At 37.5% G+C, this 21,200-nt stretch overlaps 1 long non-coding RNA gene across 1 annotated transcript; it reads left to right on the top strand.

Annotated features, from left to right (window-relative positions):
* Nucleotides 1-15,995: 15,995 nt before the first annotated feature.
* LOC311080823 lies at nucleotides 15,996-20,647 on the top strand. The gene is made up of 3 exons (XR_014605724.1): nucleotides 15,996-16,224; nucleotides 17,126-17,338; nucleotides 18,226-20,647. It is a non-coding gene; the product is annotated as an uncharacterized lncRNA (long non-coding RNA).
* The last annotated feature ends 553 nt before the right edge of the window (nucleotides 20,648-21,200 follow it).

Below are 21,200 nucleotides of genomic sequence, written 5' to 3' on the forward strand. Positions count from 1 at the left end.
AAAAGAAGTCTGACACTCTAATGCTGTCTTCACACGTCTCCCTTTTAGATATTTTCCTCTTTTATTGTCAGGTGGCACAGAAAAACACACATTTTCATCTTCTCAAAACCAGTTCTCTTGTGTTTCATATCATTTTTCATAATTTTTATCTCTCTTACAATGTCTATTGCGTTTCACAGTATATCACTGTCATTCCCTTAGAAACTCGATTTGATTTAAAAAAAAAAAAAAAACAGACACAGAACTTGTATTTGCTTGAAATAGACTCTAACCAGACACACACAAAATGCACACAGTGAGCTTTAATGATGTGTCCGGTTCTATTAGCTGTGCTGCCATCTTACTATTCAATGAGTTCATTATTCACCCTCCTGTGACTCTGGGGCCTCTTATCTCCCTGCATTTCTCTGCATGTCAACCCCTCCACACCTCCTGACTGACCCCGCGGGGATTTTTAATGGAGATCAGTGCAGCGGACTCTCACTTCTGATCTCTTTCAAATCGGATGAAGTTAAGTTAAACCAACAAAAGAAAACTTGCCTCAAATACAATGGCAGCGAGTGCTTAAATGGAGGAAAGTTGTGGTTTAGCCACTGTGTGTGTGAAGGTAATCTTTATTCTCAGCCGGCTGAAGCGTGGGCTTCCCGTCGGGATCACAGCGGCAAACTCTCAGAGAGAGGTGCGGTGGCGTGCTGGGGGATAGATATAAAACTCACACGTTTATGAGAATGCAGCTTCCACATCACCCATCTCTCTCTGTAATCAGGAGCCCGCAGTCAAGCGTTTGATGAGCTGCTCACTTGTCCCGCTTGTGCCGACAGGTAAAAACCGAAGCGACCGTGGAATGTGCTTACGGTCTGTCTGGGGCCGCGGATCAAAGGGGCCGCTAAAGGGATCCACAGATCAGAGCTGACATCCAGAAGCCAATAACTGTGGGATTAAGATAAAAATCAGCCTTTCACTGATTTCATCTCTTTAATTTTTCCTCTCGTTTTATTCCTTGCCCCCTCTCTTTATTCCTCTTTCACTTCTTTTCTATTCCTAAATTAATGCAGTCTCTTTCTTTTTTGTGGTGTTTTTTTTTTGAAAAGGCAGTGTAGGACTGCAGATTCTCTCAGGCTGATAATGCGCACAGTTAAAGTGGCTCATTAAACCCATTTTTCACACAGAAATCACTACGTAGCTCCAAGTCTGCAGTCAGCACTTTCCTTCCCCCCACCCATCCGCTGGGTTGTATAAGCGTCTGATAAAAATAGTGCAATTGAATCAAACTGCACATCATTTCATCAAACTGTTTGACTCCTTCTGCGTTTTCAGCTTCTTGTTTATTAAAACTCTTCTTAAAGGAATAGCTCACCCAAAAGTCACCTTGATGTTTCCAAACCTGCGTGACTTTCTTTTGTGGAACACAGAAATTAACAAAAACTATTTTCCATGCAATAACAGTAGATTTAAAACTTTAAAGGCGCCATAAAAGTATCATAAAATTGGTCCATATGACTTAGTAGTTAAGAGAGTTCTGTGCTATTAAAAGTCTACTGAAGGAGAAACAGACTGAAATTTAATTGACTGAAACATTTGGCATCCACCCTAGCTCACCGTGCCACATTCAGAAGAGTTCATGAGTAGTGATGTCTGATTAATGAAAGAATCCTTCTTTTTCGTTGGATCTTTTTAATGAACCTATTAATTCACTTCACAAAGCAGAGTCTGTAAGATTCATGAATTATGTTGCATTATGTATCCTGTTCTCTCTCGTTTAATGTTTCAGAGGAGATGAAGATTATCAGTGAATAACAACATACACAGAAAACTATTGTATGGCTTATTAAGATAATGCACCATATATAGAGAAAAAGTCATAATTTAATGGAGATTTGTTTGCAATTTTTGAACAACATCACGGTTAGTATTTTGTGATAAAATCATTTTTGGATAGGCTAAGCTATCTCTTTAATAGATAAACCCAACATCACAGACCTGTGGCCGGTTGCATTAACTTGTTTAGTCATTTGGTATACCTTTTATGTCCGTTATAAAGTAGATTGGTCTAATTTGAATCAGAATAGTAAGACTAGTTGGTCAGAATTCTTATAGTGGCCATGTTGATGCATTTGGCGACTGGAGTACAAGCAGGACACAGCAACAGAGAGATTTCCATATTTCACTTATTATATGGTAGCTCCAAAACAAAGATCCTAGTCAGCAAATGCAGAGATAAGTGAGTGTATTTGTGTGTGAGAGAGAAACTTTCTCTCTCTGACACTGATGTGGTGTGGCACTGAAAGCCTGCAGCAGTTTTCTGGCTTGCGGTCACATCCTGCAGCTTCACACTGGCTTAGACAAGCAGAACAACGCTAAGAGCTTGCACAGACACACATTTGTACACAAATATAGAGGGGGAAGGCAAAAGAGAGCACTCAACAAAGTAACCACATTTAGGGATTAGAGGACGTGGGCAAAACCGCTCCACGGAGAAACTCTGACAAAGCCAGACAGCAAAGAGCAGAAACAAAACAGACAGCTGTTTCCAAAAAACCCTGTCAAAAACTCTCAATTAAATCAAGCCAGTCTGAGCTCATCTACGAATTAACTCCACTCGACTCAGTTTAAAGGATCCAACTAAACAAGACTTTAATGAATTCATATTGAGAAACAAATTAGAGCCTGTGATGAGGCACGTGATATTACAAAAAAAACGTTTCAAGTGCCGTGTGTTTGTTTCTTAAAGGAACACCTCAAAATCGCAATCATCTACTAACTCTTATGCCATCCCAAATACATATGATTTTATTTTGTCATGAAAAACACAAAAGGAGAAATTTATCAAAATGTTCAAGCTGCTCTTTTTTCATAAAATGAAAGCATGCTTTAATCAGGAACTCTCAAGCAAATAAAAAAAACTGCATAAAAAAGTACCATAAACATTACAAGTCTAGCCCATACAATATGCATACAGTATTCCATGTACAGTACTGTGCAAAAGTTTAGAGGCAGTAAGATTTTTTTTAAATAATACTTTTGTTCAGCAGAGATGCATTAAATTCATGCAGAATTGACAGTAAAGGCTTGTATATTGTTACAAAAAAAACTAATTTAAAAAAATGGTATTCATAATCAAATAATCCTAAAGATTCTAACATGGTTTCCTTTCCACAAAAATATTACAAAAATAACTGTTTTCAACACTAATAATAATGTTTAGAAATGTTTCTTGAGCAGCAAATCAGCATATTAGAATGATTTGGAATGATTAGGAATAAATTGCATGTTACTGTTTTTACAGTTGTTTTTTTTTTTTTTTTATCAAATAAATGCAGCCCTGATGTGCATAAAATACTTTCTTCAAAAACATGTTTTCATACAATAGCTCTGGTGCATATTAAAGGTCTGTTCACACCGGGACTAATAACGATAACTATGATGATTATATCAGCTTTCACACTAACGGATAATAATGTTATGTTTTCCTCTAAGCGTGCACTTCAGTTATATTCAGTTATCAGATTCAGAGATAAAGCAATAAGTGGCAGATCCCTGCTGTATTAGTGCAAGACCCCCTGTTGATGACCCCTGGATTTGACTATTTCATTTTATGAACTATAATATGTATCTGTTATTTTACAGAAAGACTAAAGGAAGACTAATGTGTCTGTCGAAATCATACAGTACTTGAAAAATATCTACTGACTTTTCACAGACATTTCAGTTACGCCACATCCCTTATGCTGCAATCCACTTTATTTATTTTTTTCATTCTCTTTTCATTTTTAAATTCAGTGTCTCTGAATTCCCTTTTCCCTGTTGGTCACATGCGGGTCTCATAAACCCAGTTCGGGGGCATCTGAAGCTTGGGTCTTTCTCCCTTGTGTATCTGCCATCACCTGGTCAGCATTAGAGCTGCACCGACACTGGGTTTACACAACACCCGCTCGACCGCTGGATCTGACCTCCACGCACAGGCAACTTTCACATGTGTAAGCAGCAGCAGGCACACGTGTGTACAATACAGAAACACACGCAGGCACATTGGTCAAGGTGACAGCATGTACAAGTGTATTGTGTGCGCATCACACCGGAGAGCGTGTGAGCACGTGTTTGTTTAATGTGCATGCGGCAGAATTCACCCAGAAGTTCAAGGCTGATATGGACCGGTGACTCAGTCCCAGCAGAAATGGCGGTTACGTGCCAAGACTTTTTGACAGTGAGGCCAGTATCTTGAATTTTGCGGATCAGTGGGTTATCTTTGCCGTAGCATTCTTAACTGAACCGAAGTACTTGAGCTGTAATCGAAAAACAAAAGCTGTAGCTTGCAAAAGGAGAGAATTTAATGCAGTGTTTGTGTAGGATTATGTCTGTGGGAACCCTCTGCTTTACAGCAAGACTGCATAGCGCTTTAGAGTCTCTTCCTCTCCGAATACATTAATAAAAAATAACTGCATAAAAAAAGGGTAAAAATCTGGCAGTGTATATGGATATCCATCTTATGTAACGTGAATTAAAATCAGAGCTTTCGCCCTGTGTGAGCGTGTGTGGTGTGTGAACGCATTGGTGACGACCGAACTTGTGTGTTTATCCCTCAAAGAGAGTGCGTGTGTGTGTCTGTTTATAAAGTGCTATGCTCAGATCCTAGTGCTTTAGCGAATGGTGAGGGGGAAAAATTACAATCCTCAAAAGCTGATGACAATGTTTGCCACAGAGAATATACTTATCACAGATGCCAAGAAAATTAGCATGGAAATGATTCAGCTGACAGTCTAACATTATATCTGACTGCAAAGGCCCAAAATATTTATGCTTACAGCTGAAGAGAGTGGAAGAACGAGGGAGAGAGAAAGAGGGAGAGGGAAATGAAATGCACACATCTAAAAACCCAAGAGAAAGAAAACCTCTTTATGAAGTCAAGAGAAATGCAATGTGAAGGATCCTGGCTCGGTTACAGAAAAAAGTGAAGAAAGAAAGTGAAACAGAGAGAGAGAGAGAGAGAGAGAGAGAGAGAGAGAGATGGGGGAGAGGCTGACTTCAGACTTCAGAAATGGACCCACTGCAGAGACCATGGACTGTGACATTGTGGGTTGCCATAGAAACGGGGACAGGCGCTTATGTGTTAACAGTTTGCATATAGATTGAAATGAATGTGTGCGTCTGGACTGCTGAGGAATTAGCAATAAATTAAATTAGCATGTTATTCCACTCGCAGCTTAACATAGCTACACCATTTTTCAAAATATGCCCAGTTTGTCTCATTAAAAGCCCTCAATGTGTATTTTCATGTCACGATCATACGGTTTTACATCAACATGAGAAGATTCGAGCTCAAACACCACATCAGTCTTGTCCACTTTCTGCAAATAATCAGTCTAAATGTAATTAGCAAATAACATAAATGCCAATAAACTTTTTTCGATTAACAGAATATTATTTTTAACATTATATTAAAATAATTATAATACATATATATATATATATATATATATAATACAATTTTAATTATGATGAAACAAATATAAATTAATTATTCAAATAACTGTGATTCAGATAACTGTGTTCTATTGCACAATTTTTTTTTATATTCCATGTTATACACTGCATTTATAATAAATAAAAAATGCACAGGTTTTAGATAAAGCACGGCGTATCACACTGCAATACACTGTCACAACTTGACATCATGTTCAAGTTCAATTTAAATGTAACTTTCTTTACCATTTATTAATCTGTATTAAAACACACATATTATGGGAGGCCAAATGTAGGTCCAAGTTCCTCAGTTCCTTTTTTTTAAACTCATGAGATGATGCTTTTGCTTATTCTCTCTCTATGAGCATTTTCAGAGTATAAGATCTGCAAGCACAGCATACACCATCCCAGAATGAGTCTTTCTTTCTCTCTCATTCTCTCTGCCCTGACCAACTCTTTGTTTGAATGACTGTGGCTAATTGAAGGTATAGCCATTATTTCTCTCCATGCTGTAATTATGTTTACATATTAAAGAGGAGAGTCAAGAGAAAGGATCTTCAGCTGATGTGCAAATCCGGTCCATTACAAACCATTGATCATTAGAGCGGTTACATTAGAGTGTTTTCTCTTTTGATTATGTTATCTCTCTCTCTCTTTTTCTCATTTTGATATCTTGCTTTTCTCAACTGTGGAAATGTTGATCATGCATATTCATTTTTTTTAACGGCCATAAAATAATAAACATCAGGAGTTGGCCATCTGAGAACTATTACGAACTTTAGAAGAAAAGGAGAGCCACATTTAGGAATTTTAATTGCAACATTAGCATAACAGCATCATTAAAGTATACATACGTCTGATTCATGATTTAAGCTCTCAAGATGTTATTCTGTGCTCTTAGTTGCACTCTGTTTCAATCTGAAGAATTTGCAGACTGCTCAGCATTTGAAGCACCCAGCATATCTTCACAGTATGGAAACGACTAATGCCTGATCATTTGAAGAGGAGAGATATGGTTCCTCCGAGTCATGAATATCAATACAGATGAAGCAATGTGAGCAGAGGCTTTTCATGGTTAGCATCTAAATTGTTTTTTTTTTTAACTTTTAAAATAGTCTTTTATAGTAGTTATACGATTCTAAGTATGTAATTAAAGGGGATAGTTGTTTCAAACCTGTATGAATTTCTTTCTTCTGCTGAACAAAAAAGAAGATATTTTGAAGAATCTGAAAAAAAAAAAAAATACCTTGGAAGTCAATGGGGCCCATCAACTGTTTGGTTACCCATCTTCAAAATATCTTCTTTTGTGTTCAGCAGAAGAAAGATACGGGTTTGATGCTGAGTAATTGATGACAGAACTTTCATTTTTGGGGGAACTATCCCTTTAAGCCAAACTGTCAAATATTTTGTTTAAACATAAATCTTTCTCCCAAACTAATATTGTGTCCTGACAAGGCATGATGGAACACAATTCCACTGACAGGTACATTTTCTGTCCACATAGAAAGTGGGAATTGACATTTATTCAGTTGTCTGACACTTTTATACAAAGTGACTTAATGAGAATAATACAAGCAGAAGTGAGAATTAATGCAAGCGGCAGAGAGAACACAATACAAGTATCACTACCATACCGAATTTACATTAGGTACTAAAATAGTGCAACTGCACAGCGTTAGATAGAAAAGTGCTCCTCCAAAAATGTCTCTCTGGCCTTTTTTTGGAAGATTTTGCTGTTCGGGTAAAGGTTTGGAATTAACTTGAGCACTGTGGAACAGTGAATGTGAAGGTTTAAGAAAGTGACCTTGTACACATCATTCATTTTAGACATCATTCGTTTTACTGACCACAGGGGACCGGAGAGATCTTAAGTGTTTAGGTAAGGGCGCACAGAGCCAGAGGCTGTTCTGTATGCTATCAGAGTTTTCAGTTTCATCGTATTGTGCCTGCTTGAGATGAATGTAAGACTTCAAGTTTGAAATCATTTAAGTTTGAACGAGTTGCAAAGTACAAGGATTTTGCTCTTTAAAATCAACTGCAATAAAGTTTAGTCCTAATGTCGCTCAAACACACCTGGCTGTAATTTACAAGTGAACCCAAAGACACTGATTAGCTGATTCATGTTTGATTACAGCTGGAATTAAACGCTGCAGGAAGGATAAATCTCCACAGGAGGAGAACTGTGCGCCTCTGCTGTCAACTCAGTCATTAACTACCGGTAATAAAAAAATTACATAAATAAATAAAGAATAGAAAGACAGACATATAGACGGACGAAGAGGACAAATAGGTTTGACGAACAGCAGCGCTGTAGCTCTGGATTGAATACATACTGTATCTATTACCGAAACATGGAACTGAAGTTCTTTTGTAGTTATTAAGAGACTGATGAACATGCACTTTGTTGTAAATAAAATAAAAATATTTCTATTTCTACTTCATGTTTAATTGTTAATTGCCATTAATTTGTACTTTTTTTGTGATCGTTTGTGAAATTCACTATCACTTTCTGAGTGAAAACTGTTTAAAGTACAAACACCAACTTGTTTTTATTCAGTCTGGGAAAAGCAGATTTGGAAGAGTATCATAATAGCCAAAAACAAATGTACTTAAGTACAAATGTATTTATGTGCCATAGAATACAAAAGGCATCACCATGGATAATGAAATATGATGTTCTGTCAGTCTCGTGGTTGTGAATTGTGGTTGTGTGGATGTTGTGTTTTTTCAGATCCACCGCCCTGCTTCCACCAGCCAAGCAGAAATGATCACAGGAGTAATTGACTGACAGGTTTTCTCAGAGAGACGCCTGTGCACACTAATGAATAGATCTGGAATGCGGCAGTGAAGAAAAATAATCTATAGCCATCAAAAGTCATATTATGAGATTAAAGGAGACAAACCCATTTAGATTGAGTTAATCAAGTATTCTGGGCCAAACACAAGCTTGTAAATATACATAATGGCCCACTGCATCACTGCAGAGAAAACAAATGAACCAAACATCAGGCCATCAGCTTAGACAGGCTTGTAAAGTTTGGGAAGACAAGATTTGGCGGTAGGGGTTAGAGAAGAAGAAGATGACTTGTTTGGTTTTGGAGTGGCAGTCAGGGCACACTGACATTTCCTTTAGATGTGGACTTTTTCAGAAGGCCTGCAGGCGAGACGGGATTGCCCGCGACGACCGCCACCGAAGAGGGCGAAGCTGAACACTGACACTAACAACAGGAGACAGAGCAGGCGACGTGACGTAACCTATTACACTTTAATACCTGTCTAAAACAATCTCCCTCTCCATCACACACACTCTCACACTTCAAGCCGCAAGCTCAGATCATAGACTCCCTCTGTCCCCTTTGTGCGTGCGCACGTATACGCTTGATAAACCCCCAAATGCGTCACAAATGCCCAGGCTTGCACAGATTCATGAATATACACACACACATGCAGACAAATTCTCTGCTGTCACAGCACCCCAAATATGCCGTGTCAGGTCTCGCAGAGCAGGTGTGTTACTCAGGGCAGAGTGTGTGTTACACAGGGCTGGCTTGACCCACACGTGAGTGTTCAGCTGTGCACGGAGAGCCCTGGAGGATTACTGTACGTGGGCAGGGATGAGGTTCTGTGCGTGTCTCTGTAACGCATAATGCTGGGTAATCAATATTGCATATGAGTAAAGCTGTGTGCACTAAATAATGAGGTAGTTGTAAGCTGTGTTAGACTGAATGATTACTGAACGTAATACATATCTAATGACAACAAAAATGAATATCATCCTGGCTCAACAATAAACCACTTGCTTTCTGCCTCCTCTTAACAAAATAGTCATAAACAATCTGCAATATTATACTTTATGGGTAAGGATCATATAGACTATCATGACTATAATATAATTTTAATAAAGTACTAACTAAATAAAATATTTGTTAATATAATTATTATAATAATTACACGTTATATTATTATATTTTGTATTAGAGCTATTATTTATTATGAGCATTAATTCCATGACAATTAAGCAAATTGTCGCCCATAATGTTAATAACGAAATAAATAAATAAAATCATAAAGGTCTCATTAACATTACTGTGATGTGAAAAAAATAACAATATATTTATTGAAAAGTATTCATACATGGTAGCATTCATTGTATTGCCTTTACTGATAAATAATTATTTTCATTATAATGTTTTTGGTAACACTTTACTTAAAGCCTTTATATAAAAAGTATTTTTTAATAAAAGCATTTTTAGGCCTGGTTTCACAGACAGGTCTTAGATTAAGCCAGGATTAGGCCATAGTTCAATTAGGACATTTAAGTAGCTTTCATAAACATGCCTTATAAAAAAAAATATTGGTGTGCATCTTGAGATAAAACAATTGCAATGACATACATATTTTATTGATTTCAGTTTCAAAACAATTTCAGAACAGCTCATACATACCGGGGGTTAATGCATTAATTATGTCTTATAATTCACCTTAGAATGCATTGTATGGTCTCATGAATAATTGTAACCAAAGTTATAATACACTAATATATAATGCATTAAAACACATGACAAACTAACAATTTCTTATATAACAATTATCTGCAAATCCAATGCATTTTAACTTTGGTTACAATTACTTATGAATACTAGGGGTGCGCCAAAATATCGATATGGCGATATCTCGCGATATTTTCTCCCGCGATGGATTCTCGATGCGCTCTTGCCAAGTATCGATCTTAAAAGCCGTTAGGGCGGGCGTACACGGTGCGAGTTCGGACACTCGGGAGGTCGTGAGATATTGCACACGTTGCGAGTCAGTTTAACTGATAATCGCGTCAAAGCAGCTGGTAGTGGTACACGGCACGACTGTCCTGCATGAATTTTATCCCGAGCCGGCAGCAATCACGTGGGCTTTCGCGCTAAACACAGAGACCGTCATGTTGCGAATGGGAGAGAGAGAGAGAAAAGTGTGTGTGTGTATGACAGTGACAGTGTATGCGCACGCTGTATGGTTGCTGCCAATGAAGTATAGCCCCATCGACGTGGTTGTGTATGATTTGGCAATAGGGGACAGCTGGTGAAAAAACATGTTTAAAAATTATCGGGAGGTCGGGAGGTGCTCATAACGTGCTCGGCTCGGCTTGTAATTCCTCTCACACGCTGCGAGCCGCGACCATGCGAGCATCACCGATTCCACTCGATTTCTCCCGAGTGAAAAAAATCATCTGCAGCAAAACAAAAATAGTGTCTGTGACTGTTTTGTTGCAACTGATAAGGCACAAGTTGTTTTTGTCATTGTGTTTCATCCAAAAAAATAAATGGAGATTCATATTTCCTAATTAAAAAATATATATTTTTATTTCTTAAAACATGATATATTGTGAGTTATTACTGATAATATATCGATTATAGCAGTATCGCCATATCGTGATATTATCGGTATCGTGAACAATGTATCGCGTATCGTATCGTATCGTGACGTACCCAGTGATTCCCAGCCCTAATGAATACCTTTATAATGCATTATACATAAAGTTTTAAGAAAATTAATGAATTGATTTGTTTTAAATCTTGATTTAATCACATTGTAAAGAGGTTGAGAAACATATACTGCATCTGGATCAGAAGCACACAATCCTGATCACACTGCTTCACCTTTCCCTTTCATGTCAGGTCAAGGGCAGATGCTCTGTCTGCGGTCTTTAGTTCCCCGAGACCTTTTCTCTCTAATCCAGCAATTAACATGAATTAATTAATGATAAAAGGGAGGCCAAAGCAGACCTTGAAGATGCTGTTCTGCCTCGTAAGCATTCTGATCTCCTCTGAAGGTCACCAAGATCATTAGCCTGCTTCAGATCTTGGAGCTGAGGAACAATACAATAACTGAACTTTTGAAGCTTGCAGTCTCCCTCATCTTTATTCCTTTTCTTCAATCGCTCTCTTTCATACCCATATATCATTCTCTCTCTTTCGTTTCCTTTATCTGTTTTCATTAAGCATCTTTGAAGGTTTTCTGCAAAGGTTTTTCATAACACAGTCCGACTCAACCCCTAATGCAATCAGAAGAGATCGATTGAGATTTTTTTGCTTTCATATCGTTTGTGAGTTTCTTGAATTTTTCTGAACATATACGGCTTTTTTTCAAATAAACAGCAACGTAAATAATAGATGGTGTTACAAAAACAATAACCACAGCAAAATAGGAGCAAAGAGAGAGAAACAATGTATATACTTGTATACTATAAAATATTGTATTGGTAGTCTAAAATAGTGTATTGTTCAAATAAGTGATCAAATAAGAGTTGTTTTCTCTGTTGTGTGGCTCTCTCTCACTCACTCAAACACACACACATGCACACGGATGCTTCCATGCACTGAAGCAGAAAAAGTGCAGGGTCGGTCAAGAGGAGACTAAGTTGGCTTGAAAAGTAAAAAAACAGGATTCTCATTGCTCAATGACCTCTTCTGCCCCCTGGTGTTCAAATAACATCTGACTACTGGAGACTCACTAAAGAGAGATTTTGTCTTAAGGGGAGATTCACAGTTTTTCTTTTTTGTTCTTTTTCCACATTTTGAAAAAATGCGTAGATATCCATATAAGAACACTTTTAATGGATGCAGAACATTGCTTGGCATGTGCCCTTAATATAAATGCATTTTTCTGGATGAATTTAAAAGTTCACCTGGAGTTCAGCCCAAAATTGGCTCTGGCAACTGGCAAATGATGTAGTCATAACATACAAAACTCAAACTAACCTTTTAACTTATTTATTCTCATTTGAACTTTTAAAGGACATATTGAATCCATCCATTTCTGTTTCATCCACAGGCACAGTTAGTGATGTCAGACCATTAATAAAGAAAATGTAAAACATTTTAAAGCTCATTTAATTATGTAAATATTAAAATATGAATGTGTAATATAATATAATGTCATATAATATTAAATTATTGAAAGTACTTACAAGATTACTTTTCCTTATAAGTCTACTGCCAAATAAAGACAAAATACAATAACTGCACCAACACTGAAACTGAGAAAAAAGTTTATTATTATTTTATTGAACCGATATCAGTTTTCACACTCCATTTTGACCAAATGTGCAGTTACTATGTTTTGCCTTTGCATGGCAGTACTGTGATAAAGTCACATTTGAGTTTCGCTTCTCTCCATCTCACTAAACAAATAAAGTCTGCATTTGTGGTGTTATCACAAAAAAATAACTCACCAAAATAATATTTTTGCCAGTGTATCTAAGCAGCAGAAGATATTATCAAATATAGACATTATCAAACTGTAACTGGAATGCCCAACATAAATACAGACTGCAGACAACATGCAGCTTAAATGTGAAGTGGAAATGACATTGAAGGGATAGTTACATTACAAATAAATGTTCTGTCACCATTTACTTACACTTATGTTGTTCCAAACCTGTATGGCTTTCTTTCATATGTGGAAAACAAAAGGAATGTCTGAGTAGAATTCCTGAGCAGCTTTCTTCACACTGAATGTGGATGAGCACCAAGGGATGGCAAACCTTACAAGAACTTTGAGTGAGGACTGAATTTTCAGTCATTATCAAATGAAAATCTGGCCTTGAAAATCCTGAAGGATGGCCGTGGTCACCTTTTGCTTTCACTTTTGGAAAAGAGTAGCTTGGATATTCTGCTAAGCATCTCCATTTGTGTTCCACAGAAGAAGGTCAGTTACGCAGGTTCAAAAGACATGAAAATAAATAATGGTGTAAATAATAGAATTTTCAGTTTTTGGAAGAACTATTTTAAAGTCATTGAATTCCCTATTGTTGAACAGACACAATTTGTCAAGTGTGCATTATCTGTCTGCTATTCTTTTAATATTTAGATGGTAAAACAAGCACATAAACATATACAAACTGTTTAAGTCTTTACTTTAACTGATATTGACTGTTTGACAAAGTTACTTAGTAACTTAGTATACTAAGTAAACCATAGTCATAGTAAGTTTCTCTGAAACTTTAATTGAAGTGCCGCAAGGTTCGAATTCTTTAATATTTTAAGCTGATTCACTAACCTTGAGCAGAATTTCCTGACTAAGTTCAATCAAAACTTTCTAAAATTGATATTAGAGGAAGACTGTAATCATCAGGAGAGTTTGTTTCTGACATGCTCTTTTGGGGGAGTTCCTTTGCAGTTGTCTACATCTGCAGTTGATCTCTTTTACCAGTAGATGGCATCAGCAGTTAAAAGAGAGGAAGCCTGCTGACACTTCTGTCATGTATAGAGTGGAGCCTCTGCTAAAGAGGGAGAAACCCTGATGACCTGCTATATTTGATTTTTTATGGAAAAAGAAAATAATGCTAACTAAAAAAATGTAAAGGTGCATACTCCACAGCTCTACCAGACTCAATGTATTTGGTGGTGATATACAGTAAGCATAATTGTACTAGGTTTTGTCTACATCCAGAGAACACACACACAGGTTTAAAAAAGTCACTATACGCTGTGCACAATACTGCAACTGCAAGTCTCCTATTGTCACATAATGTCTGCAGTTTACTGTAAACAGTAATAGTTGTAAAAATGTTTTAACATAATGATTTAACATTTTTAAATCTCACCGATTAAAGGTGTTTGTTTCGTGATTTGTCATTTAGCAAACTCTTGCTAAAGAGACTGTACTAGGTTGCTACAGAAATCTGGATTTTAACCCTTGATTCATGGATTCAAAAAAAAAAAAACATCAAAAGAATTAAAAAACAATCCAAAGAACACTACAATAGCATGCACACGTATGTCAGCTAAAAATAATTCTGCTTAAATACAGTGCAAAGTCTTCATTTTGAACAGTATGTTTATAATTTATAACTGAAGATTTAATTTTTGCCTTAAAATCCTGTTTTGCTTAACATGTTGACCTGTTGTGCTATATTTATTTAAAACAAATTTTTTTGTTTGATTAAAATGTATTAATGCCATTGCATTAGATTACAAATTGGCTTTTTCCTGAGGTGCTTGTACTGTACTGCAACATCTTCCTTCAATCCTTCAATCTGTAAAGATTAAAACTGATGCATCTGTTAGCAGTAACATAAAATGTTTTCCTTACTCAGAAACTATAGTAAACAACATACGTTTTCTGCACCCATATAAATGATAACAATATAAAGGAATACAAGGAATAACACTTCTTTGCCTAAACAGTGTGTGTATTTTGAAACTGGAAACATTTGTAATAATATAGCTTACAACAGAAGACCAAAAAGTCAACTGCTTGATTATCTTCACAAAATCTAAGCCCAGATCTAATCTGCTAAATAGGGCTATGAAGATATTAGGATATTATAAACATTAACATCATTCATTTTTGTAAAGCTACTTTGACACAATGTGGATTGTGAAAAGCACTACACAAATAAATTTGACTTGACTTGAACAATCAGTATGCTCAGGTAGCATATCAATAGATCACATTTTGGTTAGCCTTGGTTCTCCTTCCCCAAATAAATATATACAAACACAATTAGTGCCATTTAATGCTCAGCTAGAACCTGAGTGTGAGGAGCAGATTCTTCACATTTATACAAAACGCTCACAGGCATAAGCAAGCTTCTGTGAGCATCAACACGTAGACACAGTGAAGGATACCATTTCATAAAGGGAGTGGCCGATGCATTTCATTAATTAATTAATGCTTCGTGCGGAGCACATGGTTGATGTAGGCGTTTTTTGGTCGTAGTGCAGCACATAGCGCTCACGTGCTGCCTACTAGGTTTCGGTCATTCATTAAAAAAATAAAAATTAAAAAAAGATTTTATTTCCGGTTTCATGTGAATCCACATCGATATCATCAAATATGCGTTACATTGGAGCTGAATGGGTGAATGAATGAATGAATGAATGAATGAATGGCTGCTTTACTTCACCCTATGGCTGCCTATCGGTCGCTGCTATGGAGAAGAATGTAATGGTTATGGCTGCAAACCATTGCAAACCCGATAAATATTTCCAAATCAAGTGTTTGTTAGCAGCATGTACATATGCATGTAGCACTTAAAACAACTACGACAGAGGCACTATTTCTTCTTTTTTGTAAGCTTTCTTTGGTAGAGCTCCCCACTAAACACGCGAGGACTCACGAGCTCTCCAGACAGATGACTGCTCGCGCTCGGCACTTTCTATTTTTGTCCTCGTGGCGCTGTTTCTGCTCTTACTACCATTTTTTGATTGCGGGCGGGAATAAACCAACCCGGGGAACAACTCTCCTCTGCTCTGTCCCTCACTTTGATATTTATGTAACCTTGCCCGCTCCTTAAAATAGTCGTAAAGTCGTACCTGCTCGTGCGCCACTCGTCCTTGCGAGCTTTACACTCTCTGAAGAAGAAAAGAGGAAACGTAATAAAAAGAAGAAGACAATGTAGGGGGAGGGAGCGAATCAGAATATTATGGATTGATACAAATAGTCGCTTGCGCCAACCCTCAGCCAGAGTTGAATTAATGTGTTACTATTTTTGGAACGCCTGTGTTTCCAGGGGAAACCTAATGACGCAATGACGTCAATGCAGGTCAACAGCAGACTGGAGGAATTGAGCGCTTCCATTAGATTTTGCAGTATTTTCCAGAAACGCGGAAAGGACAAAATGGATTAGTTTAAAATGTATTAAAACATCAGAGTGTAATTTGAAAACATTAAAGATCAATGTGAGTGGAGCACATTCGAATCTATTGGAATTATTATTACAAAAAGAAAAAAAAAAGATCTCGTCTTCCTTGAAGCATCGCTCACACGGTAAGTCTGACATGTATTTTCTTTTAACGCTCACGAATCCGCGTTGCCTTGTGTCGTCCCCTTTAATGGGGCTTAGTAGAAGCATTGGTAATGTATTTCTGACTTTCTAAAAGACAGTCTGATACATGTTCTGTCTTCATCTGTAAACTCAACACATGCAGAAAACACCCTGTTTCAGATGGTTTCTATGGAGCGGGTTATAAGCGCCTATAAATGAGCTATAACGCGCGTGCTTCGCCCTGCGTCCCTTTGCGCGCTTTTAAAAACCATTTAGAGCTATTACAACTGTTGAAACGTGCATCATTTCGTAGTGCTGACTTATCTTTGCTTGAAATCGTCTGAAATTGCTTCCAATTATTTAATTGCGTTTTTCAAATGCTGACTCGTGACTGAATGTGGTGTGGAACAGGCGCCTGCGAGTATGCATAGGAAAATACAACGCAAACACACAATATGTTAACCGCCCGATTCGTAAGTGCTTTTATGTGCTTTATAAAACAGCTAAAGGTGTGGGACAGTGGCATGTAGGCTATAGAACTGAAATAATTAGTCAGTCATATCCACTTCCATAAACACGAACATGATTTTCGTCCGGTACTACACCAAACCGACTAGGGTAGCGCAAAAGCATTAGCAACAAGTACTATAAGGATTGTATTATAAACATTCCTGTTTTGTGCAACATACTTGATTAAATGTAACCATTGAATGCATGGGAAGCGAACACCCTCGCAATAAAAGAGAAATATTACACACATGCTCACACCCCTAAAACAACTACACTTATACACACAGAGAAAGAGGGGTATTGAAAGACACCCAATCAAAAAAAAAAAAAAAAGTGATTTCAGTATTCTCTTGTGGAAAGTCATATTTGAATAAGTTACATTTTATGTTTCAGATTACAAGCACCTGTGTTTGTATCATCGGTGTGACGAAACCCCCTTCTTTCCCCATCTCTTCCACAAACTGTGGGTGTGTGCAGCACAGGGCGTTCACCGCGGCGGGTGGGTTTCAGCACCGTGGAGAGCAGCCCGTTCAGCACAACGGACAGCAACCGTTTAATTAACACGCCTCCTTCAATCAGCCCGAATACACCACATCAGCCATGCCAGTACGTTTGTCTTTGCGTTTCTCCATATGCACGTATGTAGTGTTTCATTTCTCAGTGATGGTCGGTCATTTACACACAATGTGAATATGGAGATAAACACGGTTTAAAAATGATTGGATAAAGGCCCATTAGATTTTGGTGGTTGATTTGGGCGACAAAAAAACCCCCCACTAAAGTCGTTAAACAGAACTGTGGCAAAGGCGCAATCAGAAAAGGGAGGAGAGCGCGCATGGGAGCGCGACACTTTTACACATATGACGCATTTAGTGAGGTAAGCCTAACGGATGCCTACGTCATCTACTCCGCTGGACCCCAACCATCTTTGGCCCGGTAACAAATAAGACGCAGAATACAATGCTGAGATACAATGCTATAGAAAGGATCGGATGAAAGGGCGTTTCACATCTGACACATGACGGTTTCGGGGTGCATTTTGGCAGATTTTCACAGGTGAAATTATACTTGAACTTGCACAAATATGGGCTGCAGGAATGGGGTTCTTACACTATGCGCGAGAACGAGGAGTGTAGTTGGTTTAAGTGGACTAACCTGTGACGCGTGAAGTTTAGGCTGCACGTCATAAACGCAACAACCGATCCACAGAAACAAACATTTTTGGCAATTTAGGCTGGATAGAACACAATCAAAGAGCGCAAGAAACAGTCAAGTAATGGTGCTCATTCTGTGTAATTTAATCATTTACATTGTGCAATTGTAGTAGTTTAAATTAAAGCCTTTCCTGGTTTCAAATTGTTAACCTATTTGAGACGGATAAATATGTGTGTGTTCATTATTGTTTTTAAGAAATATTTTCTTAATGAAAGAAGGCTGACATTTACATTTCATTCTCTCTCCCTCCCTTTCCCTCTCTCCCTTTCTCTGTTCAGATATACGAAGCTGATTTCCAGGTCCCTGTCTTGTCCTTTTCAGGTCTTTTTGCGGTCTGGGCTTGCTGTTCCTTGAACCAGTAGCCAGGAAGCCCTTACCCCAAAAAGTATCTGCAGAGGACCACATCATCTTAACAGATATATCAAGCTCTCAAAATTTACATCAAACGCCAGATTACTGAAAAAACTGCCCTTTTTGCATAAACAACTCAAAAATCTATTCACATTTAAAAGCTAAGCATTTCTAAACCAGCCATAACCAACATTATTTTGCATAGATTCAACAACTCATTTGGCTGTGGAAGATTTACAGACCTTGTACGTTTTAATATAATTTGACTTATCTAAAATAAACCAAAACCCTGTATCAAATAAACCAAAAAACACAGTAGGTGAAGGAGAACTGAAACAGAACCTACATCTGTGCAGAAATTAAGGCAAAGCCCTTACACTACATCAGCCATGCCAGTACGTTTGTCTTTGCGTTTCTCCATATGCACGTATGTAGTGTTTCATTTCTCAGTGATGGTCATTTACACACAATGTGAACATGGAGATAAACACAGGTTAAAATGATTGGATAAAGGCCCATTAGATTTGATTTGGGCGACAAAATCCCCCACTAAAGTCGTTAAACAGAACTGTGGCAAAGGCGCAATCAGAAAAGGGAGGAGAGCGCGCATGGGAGCGCGACACTTTTACACATATGACGCATTTAGTGGGATAAGCCTAACGGATGCCTACGTCATCTACTCCGCTGGACCCCAACCATCTTTGGCCCGGTAACAAATAAGACGCAGAATACAGTGCTGAGATACAGTGCTATAGAAAGGATCGGATGAAAGGGCGTTTCACATCTGACACATGACGGTTTCGGGGTGCATTTTGGCAGATTTTCACAGGTGAAATTATACTTGAACTTGCGCAAATATGGACTGCAGGAATGGGGTTCTTACACTATGCGTGTAGTTGGTTTAAGTGGACTAACCTGTGACGCGTGAAGTTTAGGCTGCACGTCATAAACGCAACAACCGATCCACAGAAACAAACATTTTTGGCAATTTAGGCTGGATAGAACACAATCAAAGAGCGCAAGAAACAGTCAAGTAATGGTGCTCATTCTGTGTAATTGAGCAGCATTAAAAGCATTTAAAAGCTAAGCATTTCTAATCCAGCCATAGCCATCATGGTACAGTATTTTGCGTAGATTCAACAACACACTTTGCTGTGGAAGATTTACAGACCATGTACGTTTTAGTATAATTCGACTTCCTAAAATAAACCAAAATCCTGTATCAAATAAACAAAAAAACACAGTAGGTGAAGGAGAACTGAAACAGAACCTACATCTGTGCAGAAATTAAGGTAAAGCCCTCGCCACTAATGTGTCGCACAAGATGAACTGTGATGCATTTAGCAACTTCAATCTGAAAACAACCAGATCTTAACTTTCACTTGTTGGCCGGAGTAACTGATATGGCTAAGTAAGATTATATTAATGTGTAGAAATTGCAAGATGTAAGAAATCAATTCAAACTATAAGGCCTGTTTTATTTCTTAAAAGATCCATCTCAAAAAGTCTAATAAAAAAGGACCATTCCATCAATATTGGTCAATACTGCACTAGTTTCTTAAACAGTACATTAATATATACAATTTATTACATATGTATTGTTTTTTCAGTTGCATTTTATTGTTTGTGGGTCTATGCAAAAAAAAAAAAAAAAAAAATCTGACATTTATTTTTTGCCAAGAGCATTTATCCCCATAACTTCCTGCCCATTCACTGGGACACCAGCTGAGTGCTTTGGCCACGTGACTCTACTGTCCGCAGGCCTTTCTATTGTTTCCGTTCTTCTCTTGGAGATCATGCACTTTACAAAAAGGGAGACCATATGCTTGACAGACTGTTTAAATGAGGCTCACCCAAATAAAGATTTAATAAATATATGTATCAAGTCTCTGTTTTGCAGGAGAGTGGAATCAGAGAAATTTTTTTGTAAAGATAAGGTTTATGATATTACATCAAATTGAGAACTTGGAGAATCTTATTATTCAAAGTATTTCTTGTTTCTTTTCCTTTTTTTAATAAACGTACAATCCTTCCTATACTAATGACAGTGTGACCCTCATATTGGAGATGGGGTTAGTCCATTTGAATTATGATCCAAAAACATGGCACACAATTTGTGTCACCATTTAGCCTTGGGAAATAGAGCAGTGCTCCACTGTTGTGGAACCACTTTTTTGGGTCTCCATGTTGTAACGGACCTAATGAAGCCACTATTGTAGACTTTGTTAGGAGTTTTGAATTTGCTAATAAAGGTTTTAATTTAATCAGTTATTTAATTATTCCTAATTAATGGTATTTTGTTAGAAAGGTGTTAAATGTAACCAAAAGTTGCAATTAAAATATTGATGTTTGGTGTATTTCAGTGTTGTGTGAATCTTTCCTGCATGCGTATCTCTCTCTAGCTGAGTGGACTTGAATGAAATAAATGAATAAACGTGATGCAAAGGTTGCAAGTAGAAAGTGGAACGCTGATCAAATACTGTACAATATGGAATTTTGCACTCATAACTGTTATGCTTATATAACTGCACACTGCATAACTGCACTCTTATATCCTGCTTCTTATGAACAAAAATGGAGAAGCATTGAGTACATATTGGACAATTCAATTTACATTTTCTTTTTTATAAGGGAATATCCTTTCTAACTGTTCAACTATTCCCTCCCCTTCTCTTGACTCATTTGTATTTAACCTGATCTTCTGGTTTCTTTCTTGCATTTGAAACCTGACTCAGTGAAACCTCCTACAGGTCAAATTGAGCAGTGCGCTTTCACTCAGTTCAAGAGAAACAGACTGCAAGAGTTGAGGGAGTGCTTATTTTTTTATCCTCTAAGTTATAATAATTTCTCTTCTCATCAAACAGTGAGGTTTTGCCTATCAAAAAGAGTTTTTTAAAATGAA

Source organism: Abramis brama (assembly GCF_963993115.1).
Source record: "Abramis brama genome assembly, chromosome: 4".
Classification (NCBI taxonomy): domain Eukaryota; kingdom Metazoa; phylum Chordata; class Actinopteri; order Cypriniformes; family Leuciscidae; genus Abramis; species Abramis brama.